At 43.2% G+C, this 23486-nt stretch overlaps 1 pseudogene; it reads left to right on the top strand.

Annotated features, from left to right (window-relative positions):
- Positions 1 to 881: 881 nt before the first annotated feature.
- Positions 882 to 23486, top strand: part of LOC102489385 (nucleosome assembly protein 1-like 1) — a 26336-nt pseudogene continuing 3731 nt past the window's right edge.

Genomic DNA, 23486 nt, shown 5'->3' with positions numbered 1-23486 from the left:
CGCTGAGAGCCGTGTCCCTGGAGATGGAGGTGGGTGGAAGGAGGAAGGCAGGCAGGGCAAATGCATCCTTGTCCAGCTATGATCAACTGCTGGGCACACGGCTTGAGTCCAGCATGAAAATATAATCTGCTAATTAAGCTAATTGTCTGAAAGGCACTTTTTGGTCTAATCATCAAAAAGAGGCATAATGAGCATAAACACAAAAGGATCTTTTATTTTTTTCATTCATGCCTTAATCATCATTTCAAGTACCCTCGCTTGGTTGGGATAATTACAGGCTCTTGGCACAGAACCGAAGCTGGTTTCCCAGTGGACATTGAGTTCACATCCTTATCACGTTAAAAAGCTGGCTCTGGTCTGTTAGGAGCTTCTGGAACCAGGAATGCTTCTTCTCTCTCTGTCCAGACTTACTGAATGCCTTTTTTTTTCTTTTTATGAGAGCTTTTTGCTATAAGGCACGTGCGTTCACCAGAAAGACAGAGAGAGACAGACAGAAAGCAAGAAATCACCCCCCAGGGGGGATGGCCATGCCGCAATCCCTTCTCCTCCATTCTCCTCTCAGGATCTTGGGCATGCATGCACATGCGCCGGCGTGAGTTTAAGCCACCGGGTCCAGGACTCGAACCACGGTTGGCTACATGGAAGTCCAGTGACATAGCCATTACGCCAACTGCTGGTCCCTTGAATGCCTTTTAATTTCATGGAGATGGGCATTTCAGAATGCCCAGGGACAGACTCAGAAGAGGGCTTCCCTCTGCACACTAGGGTGAAGTCGTTTTGTGAAGGGAAATCTCAGGGCTGTTGTGGGGGCTGTGAGTGCTAGGTAGCTGAAAGGATGGTGGTCCTTCCAGACAGTGCTCATCTGAGGACTGCAGAGTGGAATGGGGGCTCTCATAAGGAAACTGGAGTACTCTAGAACCATCAGGAAGAGACCACAGATGGGTGGTGATAGAGAAATAGGTGGAGTGGACATATCAGCTGTCCCCAGACCCATTGATGAGGACACTGCTTGGTCCCTGTAAGCACTCATCATAGTCTCTCAAGGCCCTTGTTGTTTCTGGGCATGACATCCGACTAACTTCCATCGGCCATCTTTATTGGAAGACTGCTCTTCTGGGGCTTTGGCTACAGGGAAGGGAGTGGGAAGAATCAGGTACTGATGTTGGTGCCAGACCTGCAGCAAAGCCTGGCTCCCATTTCCCTTGCCTCCTATGGTTAAGCTCTGGCTGCTCATCACAGTAGCTGGGTCAACAGCACACCCTTCCTGGCTGCCTTTCCGCGTTCAAGTATTTTTCTCCTTAACCGACCCATGTTCCTTCCGCCTCTCAAATAAACTACGTGCACTCAAATCCTTGTCTCAGGGCCTGCTTCTCAGGGAGCTCCAAGTGATGCCCATTGTTTAAACCTGCTGGAAGCAGCTCCACCCAGGAACCATGACACATCTGACCATTTGATTCATCCAAGCTTGTCAAGCCCTTCTTCACCGCATGGTCTTCTGGACTCGGCTGCAGGCTTTCCAGCCATGCTCAATACCTCGGAGGTCCTCAGGAGTCCCCATGGGCAAAAGAGTAGGTAGTTCTGGGGACCTCTCCCCCGCCCCAGTCTGTCTCTGCCTTAGCCTGTTTTGTATATGGATTTAATGGCAAGACATGGTTCTGCTGCTGCCGAGGAAGACAGGTATCAATTGCTCGGAGAATCCAAAGCTCCCCCAAATGGAAATCTCCTCTTACTGAACTGAACCCCCAGGATTTTGAGTTTGTCATCCCGTACTGTGGTTACCATATTAGGCTGTGTGGGCTTTGTTCCTGGGCCACCACCCTGCCCGTGCTGCTCACTGCTCTAGCAAAGGGTGTGGTCCATTGTCACTTAGACCTTTTAGATAGAATCTAGAAAAAGTTCCTTGGGACCAGCAGTTAGCATAATGGCTATGTCGCTGAACTCCCATGTAGTCGACCACGGTTCGAGTCTCGGATCCGGTGGCTTAAACTCACGCCGGGCACATGTGCATGCATGCCCAAGATCCCGAGAATGGAGGAGAAGGGATTGCGGCGTGGTCATCCCCCCTGGGGGGTGATTTCTTGCTTTCTGTCTCTCTCTGTCTTGCTCTGTCTTTCTGGCAAGCGCACACGCCCTATAATAAAAAAAATCTCTTCAAACAATAAAAAAAAAAGAAAGAAAAAAGAAAAAATTCCTTTCCCTTCTTGAATCTCCAGTCTACAATTTGCTTCTATGTCTTCCCTCAGACATTCTTCCCAATCCAGGAAAATAAAGTACTCTCCCTGATTCTGAGGGACACTCTCCTCACTTGGTACCTGTGGCAGACAAAATAATGAAAATAACTGCCCCACCAGAGATGTCTATCCCTAGTCCTAGGGCCTTGTGAGTATGTTACTTACATGGCAAAAGAAACATCGTAGGTATGACTAAACCAACCCTTTAGAGGGAAAAGTATCTTGAATTACTCAGCTGGGCCCGGTATAATCACAAGGATCCTTCTAAGTGAGAGAAGGAGGCAAGAAGATTGGAGTCAGAGTGATGCTGTGAGGGACAGGCTCAGTTGGTCATGGCTGGCCTTGAAGATGGAGAGGACCAGAAGCCAAGGAATGACGGCCACCCCCAGAAACTGGAAAAGACCAGAAATGAATTCTAGAGTTTCCATAAAGGAAAGCAGCTTGCCGATGCTTGACATCAGCCCGTTCAGAACCAGTGAGGATGTCTGACCTCCAGAACCATAAGACAGAAAGATGGTGGGAACCAGCAGTTAGCGTGATGGCTATGTCGCTGGACTCCCAACGTAGTCGACCGCGGTTCGCGTCCCGGACCCAGTGGCTTAAAACTCACGCTGGGCGCATGTACGTGTGTGCCCAAGATCCTGAGAGGAGAATGGAGGAGAAGGGATCATGGCATGACCATCCTCCCTGGGGGGTGATTTCTCGCTTTCTGTCTCTCTGTCTCTCTCTGTCTGGCGAGTGCATGTGCCCTATAGCGAAAATCTCTCCAAAAAGAAAAGAAAAGAAAAGAAAAGAACGATGGTGATGTTCTGAAAGATGAGTTTGTGGTAATTTGTTGCGGCATCAGTAGAAACAATTATGGTGTCTTTGCTTTATTCTGTTCCATCTGCCTGGGACACCGTCTCTTCCTATATGTTCCCTCATCTCCCCAAGTCCTCCTAATCTTTCAGTGCCTGGGTCAAGAGTCATCTCTCGCCATGGAACTTCACTGGTGCCCGCCTCTTTCTGGCTGTCATCCACCCCTTGGGGATTTCCCAACACAAATTCCCAACCTCCACAACCCAGCCTCGAGACAGCTCTACTGCCCGTAAAGCACCATGGTCTATAGTAACAGCGTTAGGGGCCAGCAGTTGGCATGGAGTTAATCCCACATGGTCAGCGGCACAGTGTGAGTGCCAGATGCCAGACCCTGTGGCTTAAAAAGCATGCTGGGTGGGGCCAGCAGATGGTATAATGGTTATGTTGCTGGACTCCCACATAGTTGACCATGGTTTGAGTCCTGGACCCGACAGCTTAAAACTCATGCATGCATGCCCAAAATATCAAGAGAAAAATGGAGGAGAAGAGATTGTGGCATGGCCATCCCACCGGGAGGTGGGGAGGTGGGGGGTAGTGGTGGTTTCTCTCTGTCTCTCTGGTGAGCACATGGGCCCATAGCAAAAATATCTCAAAGAAACCAAAAAACAAAACATGCCAGGTGAATGTGAATGAGTATCCAAAATCCAGAGAGGAGAGGGGAGGAGCGACCACAGCATAGCCATCCCCTCTGAGTGGCGATTTCTCACTTTCTTTCTCTGTCTCTCTCTCTCTCTGTCTTTGGTGAGTGCATGTGCTCTATAGCAAACTAAAAGGAAGAAAAGAAAAGAAAGCCATTTTACTCTTCAGCACATCTGGTGAAGACAGACATTTCCAAGAAGTTTACTAAAAACAAAGATGACGGCAAATGATCTCCCGACACACAAACACGAGAAAAACGTGTGATAGTCCCAAGAAAAGTTATTTTATTTTATTTTTTTTATCCTAAAACCCAGGCATAGCAGTGCAGTGCCGTGTAGGTATCCTGGCTTTGCTCACTGGAGCATCCCTGAGACCCAGTCCTGCTGGCCTCCATCTTGCCTGACCCTGTCCCGCTTCCAGACAAAATCTTGTCCATCTTGGAGCCCCCTGATCCTCTCTGAGGCCTCCCAGTTTCTGGGCACAAACCTCCTAGACCCTTTATGTCACTCAGTCCTCATCTGAGGGTCTCATCTAGCCTTTGCAATGACTCTCCCAAGCTCACAATGGCAGGGACTATGTGACCTATCATCCAAACTGGGACACATGGGGAGAGGAGGGGGTCATTAGTGACTGTTCTTTGGAGGCAGGTATCAACCCTTCTGTGCTGGGCAACCCAGGAAGGTTGTTACTGTATTATTCTGTTACTGCATTGCTGAGCAGAAATTCTGGAGACGGAGTGATTTATAAAGAAATAGAGATTTATTTAACTCATGATTCTGGTGGCTAGGAAGTCCAAAGACACAGGGCTGGCATCAGGCCTACAATGTAACACAATGTAGCTGACGTGAGGAGAGAGGATGGCGGGTCAGTGCGGAGAGAACAGCCCAGGGACAGCCATCTTCTTTTCATAATGACCTCCTCTTATGAGAACACATCTCTTTTTTTTTTGGAGAGGTTTTTGCTATAGGGCGCGTGAACTCGCCAGAAAGACAGAGAGAGACATAGAGACAGAAAGTGAGAAATCACCCCCCAGGGGGGATGGCCACACTGCAATCCCTTCTCCTCCATTCTCCTCTCGGGATCTTGGGCACGCACGCACACGCGCCCGGCGTGAGTTTTAAGCCACTGGGTCCGGGACTCAAACCACGGTCGACTACGTGGGAGTCCAGCGACATAGCCATTACACTAACTGCTGGTTCCAGAACCCATCTCTTCTCAGGAGAGCTAGACTACAATTCCATCTCTTGAAACAGGAGTCTATTCATGAAGCCAGTGCCCCTACGAGGCCTCACCACCTCTAACACCATTCCATTTGGTCACATTCCAAAACATGAACCTTTAGGAACAAACTAGCAGCCAAACCATAGCAGTCACCCTGGCACCGAATGGTCTGCCTTCTCCTGACGTGGGTTGTTTAAGAACCCACCTGGAAGCAGTTGGGGTTGTAATCCTCCTCTCCCTACCCATTTACTAACAAGGACAAAGGGAACAACTTCCCAACCTCATGGCAACCACCCTGACATGGGAGACTGACTGCCCAGAAATTAACAGAGGGGCCAAATTAATGGGTGGTATTCGTGAGGGCTCCATGTTAAAGTTAGGCTCTACGCTCAGATAAGACTGGAAAAGTTAATTCACTTATCTTTTGTGATCAATAACATGTGAAAAAAGTTTAGTATGGGAGGGAGGGGAAAGGGGAAAGAAGACAAGTAAAACTATGCTTAATTGACCAAAAAATGAGAAGCTATTTGCTGATGATAATGTATGTAGTTAATATCTTTGTCTTGACTGATATGCATGGTATTTGTGCTGGAAAAAGAAATATACACTATAAAGATATATGTGATTAAATGTAAATTTTTAAAAAGTGAAACCCTCCCCCCCCCAAAAAAAAGAAAAGAAAAATTAATTCACTTCAAAGTAAGCAGGGACCAGCTAAATGGCATGGTGGTTCAGACAACTGGATCCCACATGGTCAGCTGTACATTTCGAGTCCCAGACCCAGTGGCTCAAAAAACACTCCAGGTGTGTGTGCATGCCTCCTCAAAATCTCAAAAGAAGAAATGGAGGAGAAAGGATTCTGCTTGAGCATCCCCCTGGGGATGATTTCTCACTTTCCCTCTCTCTCTCTCTCTGAAATGTACTTACTGTCTAGAAAAAAAAAAAAAAAGGATGAAAGAAAAAGAAAAGCAGATGTTGATTTTTTTTGGAGAGATTTTCGCTATAGGGCGCATGCGCTCGCCAGACAGACAGAGAGAGACATAGAGACAGAAAGCGAGAAATCACCCCCCAGGGGGGATGGTCACGCTGCAATCCCTTCTCCTCCATTCTCCTCTCAGGATCTTGAGCACGCACGCACACGCGCCCGGCATGAATTTTAAGCCACTGGGTCCGGGACGCGAACTGCGGTCGACTACTTGGGAGTCCAGCGATATAGCCATTACGCTAACTGCTGGTTCCCTTGATTGTTTTTTTAAACAATTTATTGAAAGAGAGGAAAAGAACAGAGCTCCCAAGAAGGGAGGGGTCCCAGAAAATGGATTGCCAAGGAAGAACTGGGGGAGGGGAGCAGTGGTTATCTTGGTCAGGAAGAGCTTTGTCAGGTCTTGATCCAGGTGGGGCTTGCACGTGCATTTTTCCTGCAGTGGGGAGGCACATGCTGGATAAATTCAGTTATTCTAACTCTGGAGTAGTACAAAGGTCAGGAGATTCGTCGTTAGAAGCGCTGGGCTATGAAAACTATTATCTTCTTTCCAGGTGGGGTGGATTGGGAAAAAAGTCTTTGTTTAGGCCTAGGTCATGCTGCCCCGGTCAGTTGCAGTCACCACTACAAGTGGACCCTCCGGAGCAGCAGCCAGGTGGTGATCTTTAAGTGCAGGACTTCCCAAGACCTTTACTATCTAGTAGGTTATGAAGCTCCAAGAAGAAAATATAGTGTGTAATGTGTCCCAAATTTATCTTCCTGTGGCACTTGTCCCCCTTGGAATATTCATGGCTGCCTTCCCAGAATCACATATGGCTCCAGAAGGGCTAGTTGGAGGCAGAGCTGATGAGTCAGAGTGGCCCGTGTTCTCTAGATAGATTTGGGAAATCTATAGTGACCTACCCTGAAGGGTGCTTGGCATCCAGCGAGTCATCCTTGTCTAGATGTTGGAGGAAAGGCTACAGGGAAGGAAAGGGTGTGGTCAGGCATGCACCCAGTGTCGGTTTGTACCAGGTAAAGCTGGCCAGGGCTCCGTGTCTCCCGAGTGATGGCTGTTTCAGCAGTTGCCTTAGCCTTTGCTAAGAAACCCAGGGGATTGTAGAGTGTGAAGTGATAACCCAGGCTGGGGTTTCTATCTTCAGCCTCACCCTTGAACCAAGACCCTGAAGATAAGCCTGCTTCTTATCATAGATTTACTTTTACTGTTTCCCCGCACCAGGGACAACAGCTGTCTACAGGAGGTGGTTGATCTGGGTGCCGATCTTGCTTGGAGGAGTCATCCATAATGCATGAGGCCGGAGACCCACAGCAAAGGGCAGGTTCACGCGGTGGCCTGTGGGAGGTGATTATCCACACAGGAAAAATGAGGAACGATTTCTCCCGCAGGAGTCGGCATTTATCACCACCCCGTTTCTGTCATCATCCTGGGCTTTTATTCTGATGCGATTTTGTGCTTTTGAACGCTTCGTGATTAGAAATGAATCACACTCAACCCAAGGAAAGGGCCCCTAGTGTGATGGGAGGGCACTGGTGAGAAAATGCGAAGACCCAAGCCTGTCTTTGATTCTTTTTTTCCCCTTTGTAGTTCTGGGTCTCAGGTTTATGTGTTTGTTAATCTATGGAAATATGATATTTGAATGAGAGAATAATAATCAGATGTCTGGTTTATCATTTGTGTCAAAAATAGCAGCATCAAACCTAACTCTCCAAGACTCAGATAATAAAACACACACGCACACTCACACACACACAGACACACTCACACACACAGAGACACACACAGACACACTCACACACAGACACGCTCACACACAGACACGCTCACACACACTCACACACACAGACACTCACACACGCTCACACACACACACTCACACACACAGACACACTCACACACACAGACACACTCACAGACACACACATGCACACTCACACACAGACACACACACACACTCACACACAGACACACTCACACACGCTCACACACAGACACACTCACACATACAGACACACTCACACACGCTCACACACACACACACTCACACACACAGACACACTCACACACACAGACACACTCACACACACATTTGACCACATTTTTTCTTTAGAGTCATTTCCCTCTAAAGGCAGAAAACATAAATATGTGCTAATTAAAGGGGTTCTGGGGCCAGTCCTTTGGCCTAGTAGTTAAGGGAGTTGGAATGTACAGTTGACTGCGATCCTAATCCTGGCCCTGGTGGCTTGAAAAACATGCCAGGAATGTGTTCATGCATGTCCAAAATCTTGACAGGATGGAGAAATGGAGGAGGAATTGCAGTGTGATCACTCCCCACTTGGGGGTGCTTTCTCCTTCTCCCCTTTTCTCTCTGTGTGTCTCTCTCTGGCAAGCACGACACACTCACACACACATTTGACCACATTTTTTCTTTAGAGTCATTTCCCTCTAAAGGCAGAAAACATAAATATGTGCTAATTAAAGGGGTTCTGGGGCCAGTCCTTTGGCCTAGTAGTTAAGGGAGTTGGAATGTACAGTTGACTGCGATCCTAATCCTGGCCCTGGTGGCTTGAAAAACATGCCAGGAATGTGTTCATGCATGTCCAAAATCTTGACAGGATGGAGAAATGGAGGAGGAATTGCAGTGTGATCACTCCCCACTTGGGGGTGCTTTCTCCTTCTTCCCTTTTCTCTCTGTGTGTCTCTCTCTGGCAAGCACGTGTGCTCTCTGGCAGTTAAAAAAAGAAAAAGATTCTGCCTCTTCTAATTAATTTGAAGTTTCACTTCTTTTCTGGAATGATGCTCACTTGTCAAGGAGCCTCCTTCCTTCTCTTTTCCAAGACACCTCTCAGTGCAAGGGAAAGCACGTGAATTCTCCTGGCACGGAGAGGAGGGAGGCTTGGGCTCCACATGCATCCGCTGGGTCACTGCCAGCCTGCTCTGAGCTGCTCCCAGCCTGCTCTGACTGCTGGTCTCCCTGCACTGGCACCTACTAACTAAGCCGTGGCTGTCCCAGCTTGGTCTTTGGGTACAGAGCAGCATTTTATGCTGATAGCTGTGCTCCCTGCCACTGCCTCTGCTCAGGAGGTTCCCCATCATAAGGCTTCCTGTTCCAGCTCCAGGCCTCTCTGCACTGCACGAATGGTGGTGGTCACTATGGCACCATCTGAGGCCCGCTCACCTAGGCACCTCCCTCCCCTAGGCTCTAAAGCTGGCACTCTGTTGAATCTGAGAACTGAGATTCCTGTTGTCATGTCTCTCTGCAACCCTAGGTCAAGGCCTGAGGTGTGGAGGGTCTTAGATCCCACCTTAGAGCCCCAAGTAATATCCATACGTCCATTTCATCCATTCCCAATCTTCCTTGTCAGAGTCCCCTTCCCGGTTCCACAGTCATCTTCTGGCACTCTCCATTATGCGTGGAGCAAACCTTTGAGCATTGGTCTCCAAGCTTTGCTTTGAAACACAAAAGCATTCAGTCCAAAAGGTAGGCTAGGTCCAAGATCTCTTTATTAAAAAGGAAGAAATTCCATAAAAGGTAAAGAGTCAGGCAAGAGAGGAAGGAAGCACAAATACAACCACGAAGATTCTGATTCCTGATCTATCAGCTCAGACCTGGTCAAGATGACATAGAGGAAAAGATCTGGAGATGGAACAGAGTGTAATACACATGGCTATAGAAGCCTGTCTGCAAGTGGCCTACCTAGAACCAAGGCCAGAGAGTTGTCTTTGCACGTCCCAAAATGACTGCCACCCTTCTAGAAAAATAGACTTGTTTTTCTTTACCAGACCTTCTCCTGGCCTGTCTTCCTCCTAAAGTCTCTGGTGGAGTCCTATGGAACATTTCAAGCCAGAAAGCTGAGAATTATCAACTCACAGTTGGTCGAGATATGGCGCTTGAGGGTTGGCTTTAGAAACACTCTGGCAAAGCTCCCATCAGATGCTTAAAGAAGGCAAAACTGGGCAGCCTTAATCTTACACAGCCTGAAAAGTAGGAAAGAACTATGAACAAGGTAAATAAATTCTGAGACTTCTGAAATATGTCTTCTTTGTCTGAGGGGTGCTAAGCAGGAAGCAGAGTATGGTGGGGCAGGTGCCAAATGCTGGAAGTGGTCATCCAACACCCAGTGATGTGACACTGATGGAATGCTGGTGGGTCAGTCCTCATGACTGTCGCCTCACTGATACAATGCCATGTCCATCAATGCTGTCTGTCCCCAATCACATAAGCAAATCCTTCAGAACCACCATCATTAGCTGTCAAAACTACTGGCCCAATTTTCCAAATCTTTTAATTATTCAACTCAGATGTAAACTACCTTAGTTCCCCTAGAAGCTAAACCCGAGAAAGCCTTCAAGCGCAAGACTCTTATTTCAGAGGTGGGGGGAATACCAGTAGTAGGGAGGGTAATTGAGACAGTGAAGGAAAGGCAGTCAATGTGTTTTTGCCAACTTTCACATAGGTGACTGGAGATCATTTGCCTCTTCAGCAAACTTTGGTGATTTGCTTTTCCCATAACCAAACCTTTGGGGGGTGGAGCTGGCTAGTGGCTTGCTTGATTTCTCTTCTTCAGTATCAGCATCATCCCCTGAATGCTATTGGGGATGGCCAGGGATGCCACCTGCCCAGGTTAAATACTCCAGTTCCCAGCCTCCTGTATAATTAAGAGAGTTTATATGGCCTATCATGCCCAGTAACATCTTTTGGAAGTTGGTTAGAATTTCTGGGAAAGCAGTACTTTCTGGATATAGGTGTCACTTATTCCTGCCCCTTTTCTTTAAATGCTGCCTTAAAAATAGAAGAAAGCTGGAGCTTACATAGCCAATGTTGGTTTGAATCCCAGCCCCAGCATGCAGCTTGAGAAACATGCTGGGCACATGTGTATGTGTGTCCCAAACCCCAATGGGATGAAGAAATAAAGGAAGGATTGTGACATGACAATGCCCCATTGGAAATTCTCTCTCTCTCTCTCTTTCTATCTCTCTCTCTGGCAAGTACACATTGCCCTCTAGCAATGAACTTTTTTTTTTTTTTCAAAGAGAGAACTGGAGACTCCTTGATCTTGGTTATCCAAGACACTGTGTTACAGGAATGAGCCCCAGATGTGTCTACACTGCTTTTATTTAGATTTTCTGTTACCTAAGTCAAACATAGTCCCTGCATAGAACACTTTTATTCTGGAACCAACATTCATTTTTCCCTTTAAGGAACCATTCCCTCCCATTTTTAGTGCACGAAATTTGTGTGACAGTGAGCCCAAACTCAAGTTACAGGAGCAAGTAAATGAACTGAGCTGGCCTGTCAGAGCACAGTGATCAACTCACATGAGTGACCCACAATGAGCCAACAGAAGTTTCCTCCAAGTCTCTTGCTGAAATTTTAAGAAAATCTCCAGCCGCTAAGAAAACAACTAAAAAAATACAGTGAAACACTATTAAAGGAATTAAAATTTTACACTAAAAAATATTGACTTAATGCAAAAGAGCTGTAAAGGAGGAATAGAACAAAACTGACTCAAGAAAATAAGCTATAGGGAAAAGGCTAAAATGGCATAAGCAATTGAACTTCCTCAGTATTTAAGCCTTTTGTCCTTCAAAGAATGTCATCAAGAAAGGGAACAGACGACCCACAGAAAGGGAGAAATGTTTGTAAATCATATATCTGTTAAGTTCTTATATCTAGAATCTATAGCACTTTTAGAATTAAGCAATAAAAAGACAAATCACCCAATTGTTTTGGTCATCAAGCATACTTTAATCCTAATAAATATATATAATTAAACCAATCTGTGAAGCAACCTGCTACACAACAGGATTTAGTTAATTTCATAATAACATGCTCTACTTTTCTTTTTCTTTTTTCAAATTTTTGCACCTGTCAAATGTTTCTTCTCCTTGTGCCTCACACTCACCCTCTGCCACCCACTTACCTCTGCTCTCCCCCCATACGGTCTCTAGCATTCACTTCCATCCTCTCCACCATCACATTTTCAAGTCTCGCAACTTCTGCTGTAGCACTCAGTACAAATTGAGTGAGGATATGCAACGTGTATCTTTTAAAGTCTGGCTTACTTCACTCAACATTAAATCTTCTAGATTCATCCATTTTTACTCAAACCATCGGATCTCATTGCTTCTAATAGTTGTGTAATATTCCATAGCATACAGGTGCTATAGTTTTGCAACTCAGTCATCAGGTTTTGCACACTGAGGTTGGTTCCAGGTTTTAGCAATTATAAATAATGCTGCAATAGACGTGGATGTGCAGATGTCTTTCCAATGGAATGTTTTCCTGTCCTTTGGGTAAATTCCAAGTAGTGGGATTACTGGGTCATATGGAAGTCCTATTAGTCTAGGCTTTTATTTATTTATTTATTTATTTTTAATTTTTGTTTTGTTTTGTTTTTAGTCTAGGCTTTTGAGAAACCTCCATATTGTTTTCCACAGAGGCTGGACTAATTTACATTCTCACCAACAGTGTAAGAGGATTCTCTTTTCCCCACAGCCTTGCCAACATTTGTTGTTCTTTTTTTTTTTTTTACCCTAGTCATTCTAATGGGGTTAAATTAAATCTCATTGTAGTTTTAATTTGCATCTCCCTCATAACAAGAGACTTTGAACATTTTCTTTTTTTTTTTTTTTTTTGGAGAGGTTTCATTGCTATAGGGTGTGTGCGCTCGCCAGACAGACAGAGAGAGACAGAGAGATAGAAAGCGAGAAATCACACACGCCTGGCGTGAGTTTAAGCTACCGGGTCCGGGACTCGAACCGTGGTCGACTATGTGGGAGTCCAGCGACATAGCCATTACGCTAACTGCTGGTCCCCACTTTGAACATTTTTCATATACCCCTTGGCCATTCGTAAGTCTTCCTTAGAGAGTTGCATATTTAATTCATTTGCCCATTTTAAAATTGGATTATTTATTTTTTCATGGGTGAGCTGCCTGAGTTGTCTGTTTATTCTAGAGATCAATCCCTTGTCTGAAGAATAATTTTCAAGTATTTTCTCCCATTCTGAGGGTTTTCTTTTCACTATAGTTATAATTTCCTGTGCTGTAAAGAAGCTTTTTAGGCTGATGCAATCCCACTTGCCTATTTTAGGGTCTGTGGTTTAGGGGTCTTATTCAAGAAATCTTTGCCTACATCAATGTCTTCAAAAGTTTCTCCTATATTTTCTACCAGTAGGTTGTGTATTAGAGGCTCCATATTTAAATCTTTGATCCATTTTGAGTTAATTCTAGTTAATGGTGAAAGATTGATGTCCAGTTTTATTTTTCTGCAGATGGATATCAGTTCTTCTGACACCATTTTCTAAAAAGACTTCTTTTTTTCTTTTCTTTTTTTTTTTTTTTTTGAGAGATTTTCATTGTAGGGCGCGTGCGCTCGCCAGACAGACAGAGAGAGACATAGAGACAGAAAGCGAGAAATCACCCCCCAGGGGGGATGGTCACGCCGCAATCCCTTCTCCATTCTCCTCTCGGGATCTTGGGCACGCACGCACACGCGCCCGGCGTGAGTTTTTTAAGCCACCGGGTCCGGGACACGAACCGCGGTCGACCATGTGGGAGTCCAGCGACATAGCCATTACGCTAACTGCTGGTTCCCCTAAAAAGACTTTTTCATGCACTGTATTGTCTTATGCCTTTTATCAAAGATCAACTTACTATATGATTTGGGGTTTATTTTTTTATGTCAATATCAAGCTATTATTTTTTTTTTGAGAGGTTTTGGCTATAGGGCGCGTGCGCTCGCCAGACAGACAGAGAGAGACAGAGAGACAGAAAGCGAGAAATCACCCCCCAGGGGGGATGGTCACGCCGCAATCCCTTCTCCTCCATTCTCCTCTTGGGATCTTGGGCATGCATGCACACATGCCCGGTGTGAGTTTTAAGCCACCGGTTCCAGGATGCAAACCGCGGTCGACTACGTGGGAGTCCAGCGACATAGCCATTATGCTAACTGCTGGTCCCAATATCAAGCTATTTTGATTATCATTGTTTTGTAATATACTTTAAAGTCTGGTAGTGAAATGTGTCCTTTTTTTTTTTTTTTTTTTTTTTTTTTTGTTCAGTAGTGCTTTGGCAATATGAGGTCTTTTTATTTCAGAAAAATTTTATTTCTTTATTCTATTTCTGTGAAAAATGTTTCAGGTAATTGGATTGGAATCACATTGAATATATAAATTAATTTGGGTAGGACTGACATTTTGATTATATTCATTTTTCCAATTCAAAAGCATGGGTTCTCCTTCCATTTTTGGTATCATACTCAATTTCTTTTTTCAGTCTTTCCTTAGAGAAGTCTTTCACTTCTCTGGTTAGATTTATTCCTAGGTATATTATTTCTTTTGTAGCTATTGTAACTGAGATTGTTTTAATCAGTTCTGTCTCAGTCTGTTCATTGTTGATGTATAAAAATGCTATCGATTTTTATAGATTGACTTTGTATCCTGCAACTTCACTGAATTCATTTATCATTTCCAGAAGTTTTTTTTTTTTCTTTGTTCCTTTTGGATAGTCTATGTATACAATCAAATCGTCTGCACATAGGGACAGTTTAACTTCTTTTCCTATCTAAATGCCTTTTATTTTTGGATAATTGCCAAAATAACTTGTCTAACTGCATCAACTAGCACTGTGTTAAAAAAAAATTAGGAGAAAATAGGCAGCTTTGCCTTGTTCTAATTTTTAATGGGAAGGAAGACTTTTAGTTTTTCCCCATTCAGTATAATGTTCAGTTGTTAATGGGAAGACTTTTAGTTTTTCCCCATTCAGCGTAATGTTTGCAGTAGATCTGCTGTATATGGCTTTTATTATGTTGAGGAATATCTCTTACCCCAATTTGGCTAACTGTCTCCATTATAAAGGGATGTTGTATTTTATAAAATGCTTTTTTTTTTTTTACATCTATCGATATACTCATATGATTTTTACCTTTCTTTCTATTAATGTGGTATATTACACTTACTGTTTCATATATGTCGAACTCTCCTTACATCCCCTGGATAAAGTCTACTTGGTCATGGTGTATAATCTTCTTGATACGTTGTTGGATTTGGTTTGCTAGTATCTTGTTGAAAATTTTTGAATCAATATGCATCAGGGATATTGGTTTATAGTTTCTTTTTGTTATGTACTTGATTGGCTTTGGTATCGAGGTAATAGAAGCTTCATGAAATGAGGTTGGTAGGATTCCTTCCTTTTGAATATTTAGGAATAGTTTGAGAAGAATTGGCACTAGCTCTTCCTTAAAAATTTTGTAGAATTCAGAAGTGAAGCCATCTGTACCTGGGTTTTTTGTTGTTGTTGTTGTTGGGAGGAGAGACCATCTATAACTGCTTCAGTTTCTCCACTTTATTGGTCTATTCAGGCTTTCTATTTCATCCTAATTCAACCAAGGAAACTTGTGATTGTTCAGAAATTTGTCCATCTCATCTAGGCTTTCTTTTCACTCCAGTTTGTTGGCATATAGCTACTCATAATATTCTCTTGTAATTTTTTGTATTTTGAATATATCAATTGTAATATTGACATCTTCATTACTGATTTTATCTATCTGGTTCTTTTCTCTGTTTTTCTTGATTAGCCTAGCTAATGGTTTATTAATTTTGTTTATCCTTTCAATAAAAAAGGTAATTTCATTTTTTTTGTATAATCCTTTTATTCTCTATTTCATTTATTTCAACTCTAATCTTTCCTATTTCCTTTTTCTTTTTTTATTGTTATTTTTCCAGTTCTTTTATTTTATTTATTTATTTATTTTTTGGAGAGGTTTAGAGTGCATGTGCTCGCCAGAAAGAGACAGAGAGACAGAAAGTGAGAAATCACCCCCCAGGGGGAATGGTCACACTGCAATCCCTTCTCCTCCATTCTCCTCTCAAGATCTTGGGCATGCACACACATGCACCCAGCGTGAGTTTAAGCCACTGGGTCTGGGACTCGAACCACAGCCGACTACATGGGAGTCCAGTGACATTGCCATTACATCAACTGTTGGTCCTGATTTTTCCAGTTCTTTAAGATACAATATTAAATTAATTATTTGCCATCTTTCTATTTTTTTTCTTGTGTGCAATAGTGGCTATAAACTTGTCTCCTATGACTGCTTTCACTGTGCCCAAAGGTTATGAAGAGTATTGTGTTCATTGTCATTAGTTTCAGTCTTAATTTTCTCAATAATTTGAAGGTTATTCGGGAGTAGATTATTTAGTTTCCTTGTTTTTGTGTATTTTTGAGGATTCTCTATGTGATTTATTTCAAGTTTAATTCCATTGTAATCAGATAAGATACAGGGTATAGTTTCTATACTTATAAATTTATATAGACTTGTTTTATAACTTCTTAAATGCTCAATCTTTGAAAATGTCTCATGTGGAAATGAGAAAAAAGTATATTCTTTAGTTGCTGGATGGAATATTTGATATACGTCTGTCAGGTCCATTTGATTTACACTGTCCACTAATTCCTGTGTCTCTTCATTTACTTTTTGTCTAGCTTACCTGCCCAGTGATTACAGTGGGGTATTGAAATCTCCAACAACTACTGTATTGGAATCTGTATCTCCCTTTAGATCTAGCAGTCTGCCTTTTACATATTTGGGTGTCCTGGCATTAGGTGCATAAATATTTATGATTGTTATATATCTTGATAAATTAATCACTTTAGAATTATGTAGTGTCCATCTTTGTCCTTACTTACACTTTTTATCCTACAGTTTGCTTTATCTGATAACAATATCATCATCTCTTCATTTATGTTTACATAAAATGACTTTTTCTAGCCCTTCAATTTCAGTCTCTCTATATATATCATTGTCAATGATGTGTGTTTATTATAAGCAACATATAGAGGGTTCTGGTCTTTTCACCCATTGGGCCAATCTGAACCTCTTTTTAAATTTTCTTTTCTTTTCTTTTCTTTTCTTTTCTTTTCTTTTCTTTTTTTTTTTTTTTTCCACGTGAGTTCACCAGAGACAGAGAGAGAGAGAGAGAGGGAAAGTGAGAAAGGAAGCCATCAAGTCTGGGACTTGAACCATGATCGGCCATGTGGGAAGTCCAGCACCTCAACCACCATGCCACCGGCTGGCCCCAACCAATCTGAATCTTTCAGTTGGAGAGTTTAATCCATTAACATTCAAGGTTATTATTGATATATGTGGTCTTAGTCCTGTCATTTTCTCTTCTTTTTTTTTTCCTTCTACTTGCTTTGTGTTCTCTTCTATTTATCTCCCTTTAGTTTTCCAGGTGTAGAGTTATCTTAGGTATTTCCTGAAAGGCTGGCCTACTTTGGGTGAATTCTTTCAACTTCTGTTCATCTGGGAGCAATTTTGCTTCTCCTTCCAATTTGAAGGATAATCTTGCCAGGTACAGCATTCTTGGCAGAAATTGTTTTTCTTTGAGAGCTTTCAATATGTCATCCCATTTTTCTCTTGTCTGCATTTTTTTCAGTTGGGAGGTGCATTGTTAGTCTAATGGGATGACCATTAAGTAACCTGGCATTTCTCTTGTCATTTTTAGAATATTGTCTTTGTCTTTGATTTTTATCAGTTTGGCTATGATGTGCCTTGGAGGGGACTTTCTTATGTTAAATCTATAAGGTGGTATTTTTATTTCCCGAATTTCGATTTCCATGTTCTTCTCCAAGTTTGGGAAGTTTTCAACTAATGTATCTTGAAAGAGTTTTTCTAAGCCTCCACCTGTCTCTGCACCATCTGGCATACCCATAATGTGAATATTTGTCTGTTTCATGGTGTCTAGGATTTCCTGTATTTTAATGGATATTTTTACTTCCTCCTTGCTTGTTTGGACTAAGTCATAAACTTTGTCTTCAAGTTCAGAGAGTCTTTTTTCTATATGGTCTAATCTGTAGTTAATACTTTGCAGGGAAACTTTTATTTCCTGCATTGTATTCTTTAACTCCAGAAGTCGTATTTGGTTCTTTTGCAGAATATCTACATCTTTATGGAGTTCCTCCTTCAAGTCATGAAATGATTTTCTCATCTGAAGTTGGTTGTCTGTTTTCTCTTGCATCTCACTGAGTTTAGTTACAATAAATAATCTGAATTCTCTTTCTGATATTTCTGTGATTTCTTGTCTTTTACCCATTATTGATGGAGAGTTGTGTTACTTTGGGATGTATTTCCAATTTCTTTTTTTTTTTAAATGTTTTTTTTTTTTGGAGAGGTTTTTGCTATAGGGCGCGTGTGCTCGCCAGACAGACAGAGAGAGACATAGAGACAGAAAGCGAGGTATCTACCCAAGAGAAAATAAAAAACAGTCTTATTTATAATAACCAAAAAGTAGTAATAACCTAAATGTTCATTAACCAATAAATGGATAAATAAAATAGTGTATATCCATGTAGTGAGATATTAGTTAGTGAAAAAGAACAAAGCACTAATACATGCTCCCACATGGATAAACTTTGTAAGCCTTAAGCTAAGTAAAAAAAGACAGTCTCAAAGGACCATAATTTGTGTGATTTATTTGACATGAAATGCCCAGAATAGGTAAATCTGTAGAAACAAAAATTAGATTAGAGGTTGTCTAGGTTGGGAGGGTGTGGGTGTGACCTGGGAGGGAATAAGAAATGACTGTTAAGAAGTATGGAGTTTTGGGAACCAGCAGTTAGCGTAATGGCTATATCACTGGACTCCCATGTAGTCGACCACGGTTCGTGTCCCGGACCTGGTGGCTTAAAACTCACGCCGGGTGCGTGTGCGTGCGTGCCCAAGATCCCGAGAGGAGAATGGAGGAGAAGGGATTGCGGCGTGACCATCCCCCCTGGGGGGTGATTTCTCGCTTTCTGTCTCTATGTCTCTCTCTGTCTGTCTGGCGAGCGCACGCGCCCTACAGTGAAAATCTCTCCAAAAAAAAAAAAGAAAAAAAAGAAGTATGGAGTTTTGTTATAGGATGATGAATGTGCTCTAAATCAATTGTGATAATGGCTTTATAATTCTGTGTATATACTAACAATCATTGACTCAAATGGCTTGAGTGAACAGTTTGGTATATGAATCATCTAAAGAAAGCTCTCTCACACACACTTTTCCCTTGGTTTTACGCTGACTGGCAGAATAGAAACTTGAAACTCTTAGGGATTATATTTGCCTGTCTCTGAACGAAGCCAACACAAAAGAAAGCAGAAAAGTGGAGAGAGGTTCCTACCAATATTATTGTGTCCCTAATTCAGCTGTGCCTGAAGCCACATCGTCCCTGGACTTCTTTTTAAATTATTTATTTATTTTAATTTGACCAGAGAGAGACAGAGAGAGAGATGGAAAGTGAGAAAGCAAGCCACCAGGTCCAGGACTCAAACCATGGTTGGTCATGTGGGAGTATCCAGCTCCTTAGCCACCACAACACCTGCTGGTACCCAGTCCCTGGACTTTTTAATGTGAACCAATTAATTCCTTTGAAATGTTTAAGAAATTTTGTGTTTGCATTCTGCCATTTGCAATGGAAAATATTCAGTATTCTGAGTTGTATAGTCATATTGGCATCCTGGGATTTTTTTTTTAATTGTCAGAAGGCACATGTGCTTGCCAGAGACAGACAAAAAGAGAAGGAGAGGGAGAGGGAGAAGGAGACAGGATTTCCCAATGGGCTGTGGTCATGCTACGATTCTTTTCCTCTATTTCTCTATCCCTTGAGGACTTGGGGCATACCTGCACATAAGCCTCAGGTGTTTTTCAAGTCACTGGGGCTAAGATTCAAACCATAGTCAGCCATGTGGGATCTGGATCCCTTAGTCATCATGCTACCAGGCTGGCCCAGCAGCCTGATTTTGTAGGATTTACTTCCGTTTTGAATCCAGCTCTACTTTGGAAGATGACTTCCATAATTCCCTCAGCTACATCAACCCTAGTGTGGGTAAGAGGTGCCCAACTGCACACAGCCATGTTAAGACCTCAATGTCTTTTTTTTTTTTTTAATTTTTGTGATACAGAGTGTGCACTCACTGGAAACAGAGATAGAGAGAGAGGGAAATTGAGAAAACACCTCCCCAGGGGGATAGCCATGCTGCAATTCCTTCTCCTCCATTCGCCTCTTGGGATAAGAAACACACGCACATGACTCAGCTTGTTTTTTGAGTTGCTCGATCTAGGACTCAAACTGCGTAGTCAGCCATGTGGGATCCAGCTGCCCTAACCACAGTGCCACCAGTTGGCCCCCAGAACTGTCTCTGCTGAGCCCACGCTTTACCCAAAGCTGAGTAGGGTTAAAAGCCCAGACTCCTGGGGCTTAAAAGTCATCCCCTAATGAAACCAGCACTTAGCGTAATGGCTATGTCACTGGACTCCCACGTAGTTGACTGCGGTTCGTGTCCCAGACCCAGTGGCTTAAAACTCACGCCGGGCACGTGTGCGTGTGTGCCCAAGATCCCGAGAAGAGAATGGAGGAGAAGGGATTGCGGCGTGACCATCCCCCCTGGGGGGTGATTTCTCCCTTTCTGTCTCTGTGTCTCTCTCTGTCTATCTGGCGAGCGCCCTACAGTGAAAATCTCTCCAAAAAAAAAAAAAAGTCATCCCCTAACATAGGCTGATTTTGCAGCAAGGGCAGTTATTCCAATTTTCATCACTTCCTACTTTAAAATGTCTATAGAGTGACTGAGCTCATTAAAACTATGAATCATTTGATCTGAGGATAAAAAGTTGCACCAAACCTAGTTAGTTTCTGGAAAAGGTACATGAAATTTATTCGAGTTATTCAATTTAGCTACAGCAAGACCAGAAATAAAAATTTTGAAACTGGAAGAAATCTAAGACATTATTCAGCCCAGGGGTTTCTAGTTTATAAACCAAGTTAATTAAAAAGGAAAAAGAAAAATATGTCCCTTCCTGCTCATTTTAAATAATAAATAAAAAAATAATACATTTTATTTCACTCCCAATAAGCCTAACATGGCCTGGATAGCCAGAACCACATGACTGACAGTCAAAAATTTTAGGGACTGGCCATGTAGTGACTGCTTAAAATATTTTCTTAAACTTTTATTTTTGCCAGAGGGCACAAAATTTGCCAGAGAAAGACAGGAAGGGAGAAAGCAATCTCCAGTGGGGTGTGATCACTCTACAATCCCTTCTCCCTCTTCCCCTCTTTTGAGACTTTAGGCATGCATGCATACCCACCTGGCATGTCTCTCAAGCCTCTAGGCCCAGGACCCAACTACACAGGAGGCCATGTAGGATCTAGCTCTTCTAACCCCCAGGCTGTGGGCTGGCTCCAGTCTCATTTTCTTAGTCAAGCCAAATACCATTATCTTGTTAAAATTAACTTTTGAGCTGATTTGAAGTTGCACTTTTAAATTTTTTTTTTTGAGAGGTTTTCGCTATAGGGCGTGTGTGCTCGCCAGCCAGACAGACAAAGACAGAGAGACAGAAAGTGAGAAATCACCCCCCAGGGGAGATGGCCACGCCGCAATCCCTTCTCCTCCATTCTATTCTCCTCTCAGGATCTTGGGCACGGATGCACACGCGCCCGGTGTGAGTTTTAAGCCACTGGGTCCAGGACGCGAACCACGGTCGACTACGTGGGAGTCCAGCGACATAGCCATTAGTCTAACTGCTGGTCCCATAAATTTAATTTCATAATTTGAATTTGTCCAGAAATGAGGAGCTGAGGTAGAGGTAGGGCTTCAGACAGACAGGTGGCAGTCAAGCTCAGAGAGGAGGGAAGGATGGAGAGAAAAGAAAAAGGGTCTGAAGACCAGAAGGCAAGAAGAAGAGTCTGTCAGCCAAGGATGGGAATAGAGGGAGGTGCTAAGTCAAGTCTCACATCAGGGCTTCAGAGAAAGCAGGAGTGAAGCGAGCTGGGCAGGAGACTAGGGAACAAAACCCAAGAATCTGGCAAAGGTCTGGGCCGGCAAAGGTCAGGAAGGAAACCTGAGGGCCTTGGAAACAGGTGGCACTCAAGGGCAGCAGGACAGACCAGAAGCACAATGCCCTTGGCTGAAAGCTGTCACAGCAAGCGCTCCTGGCTGGGTAGAGTGAGGGGGCACTGTCTGCCTGCACCCCGATCTGACTCTCCTGAAGTCTCTCTTCCCACCTTGACCAGGCCCTCACACCCCTCTCGCTAGACTCTGCATCCCTTGGCCTTAGAACTGTGCCAGCATCCAGAAGTTCGCATCTGACCTCCACAACAGCTGTTCTGCTGGACAATTCTGGCCCCCAAAACACTTGTCCCCCCACCCACCACTTCTCCCAGGAGGCTGTCCCCGGAGCTGCCTCTGCCCCACCACGGGGGCCTGTGCGTCCTCTCAGACCTTGCGTTTGCTCTAGCCCGGTTCCTACGGTAGCTCCAGGCCACACTCGGATTCTTCTGAGCTCCTTTAGTTCCCAGTTTGCCCGTAAATGTTACTCAATGATTAGTACAAACACCTCACTTCTGAAATAGAGTATAAAGACCCCCCAAAACTCTGTGCTCACAGCCTTTATACAATGTCAGGGAAGCATGGCCTTGATGCCCAATAAAGCTTTTCAACTGAGGAAAGGGGGCCACTGGCTTCAGTTTTCTTTCCAACCTCCCAGTCTGACAGCAGGAGGCTTTTGCTAACAAGGGGCTCTAAATCATGCTAATTTTATATTGTAGTATTTGGGGTTGCTTTTTGGCAAATTGATACAAACAAAACCCAAGGGTGTCTTTTAAGTAAAGGACACGATGTTTAAATTGCACTGCAACAATAATATAATGAATACCCTGAAGGGATCTTGAGTCAGGACTAGAATTTCGAACTTGTTATAATTATTTACTTTATAGCTTAAGAGCTGTGAAAGTAGCTAAGAATTTCCCTTAAATGTAATAAACAACCTCAAGTAAGAAAATAAATGATGTCCCTGGGCCAGAATCACATGTCAAGGGGCATAAATGAGCCCCCCCCCTCAGCTGGGGAGGGAGATGGTTTATTTTAACAGTAAGGGGCTACCCTGGACCAGAAGGAAGAGAAAGTAGATGCAAACGCAATATGGGTACTTGGTTTGGTAGAAAAACAAGTGTGTTTATCTTTGTTGGTTAGTAAAATAAACATAATGTATCATGTCATAATATTTCATGACATAATTATTGAGAATTTTAGGTGTGATTATAGTATTCTGGTTATGCTTCTAATAAAAGAACCCTTATATATTTTTAAGAATTATTTTATTTCACTTCATGTATTTATTTAAATTTGACCAGAGAGGGACAGAGCGAGAGAGAGAAAGAGGGAGAGAGGAACAGAGAGAGGGAGACCGGGGAGAAAGAGGAAGAGAGAGGAAAGCAAGCAACCAAGTTTGGGACTTGAACCACAGTAGGCCATGTGGGAGTCCAGCATCCTTAACCACCAGACCACCTGCCAGTCTCTCTTATATTTTTTTAAAAAATATTTTTAAAAGTAATTTATATATTTTTTATTATTATTCATACATTAAATCACTATACATCATTTAGATTGTGAAGAGACTTTACCCAGCATGATATACACCTCAGCCCAGCCCAGTTGAGAATATTATACACATCTTCGTCAACAGATAATAAACCATCTCTGAGTCCCACAAATGTCTTACCTCTCTATTTCTTTCCCCAAAT

The sequence above is a fragment of the Tupaia chinensis genome, unplaced genomic scaffold (genome assembly GCF_000334495.1).
Source record: "Tupaia chinensis unplaced genomic scaffold, TupChi_1.0 Scaffold000451_2, whole genome shotgun sequence".
NCBI lineage: Eukaryota > Metazoa > Chordata > Mammalia > Scandentia > Tupaiidae > Tupaia > Tupaia belangeri.
Note: the sequence above shows the minus strand (reverse complement) of the source record. Positions and strands in the feature narration are given on the sequence as shown.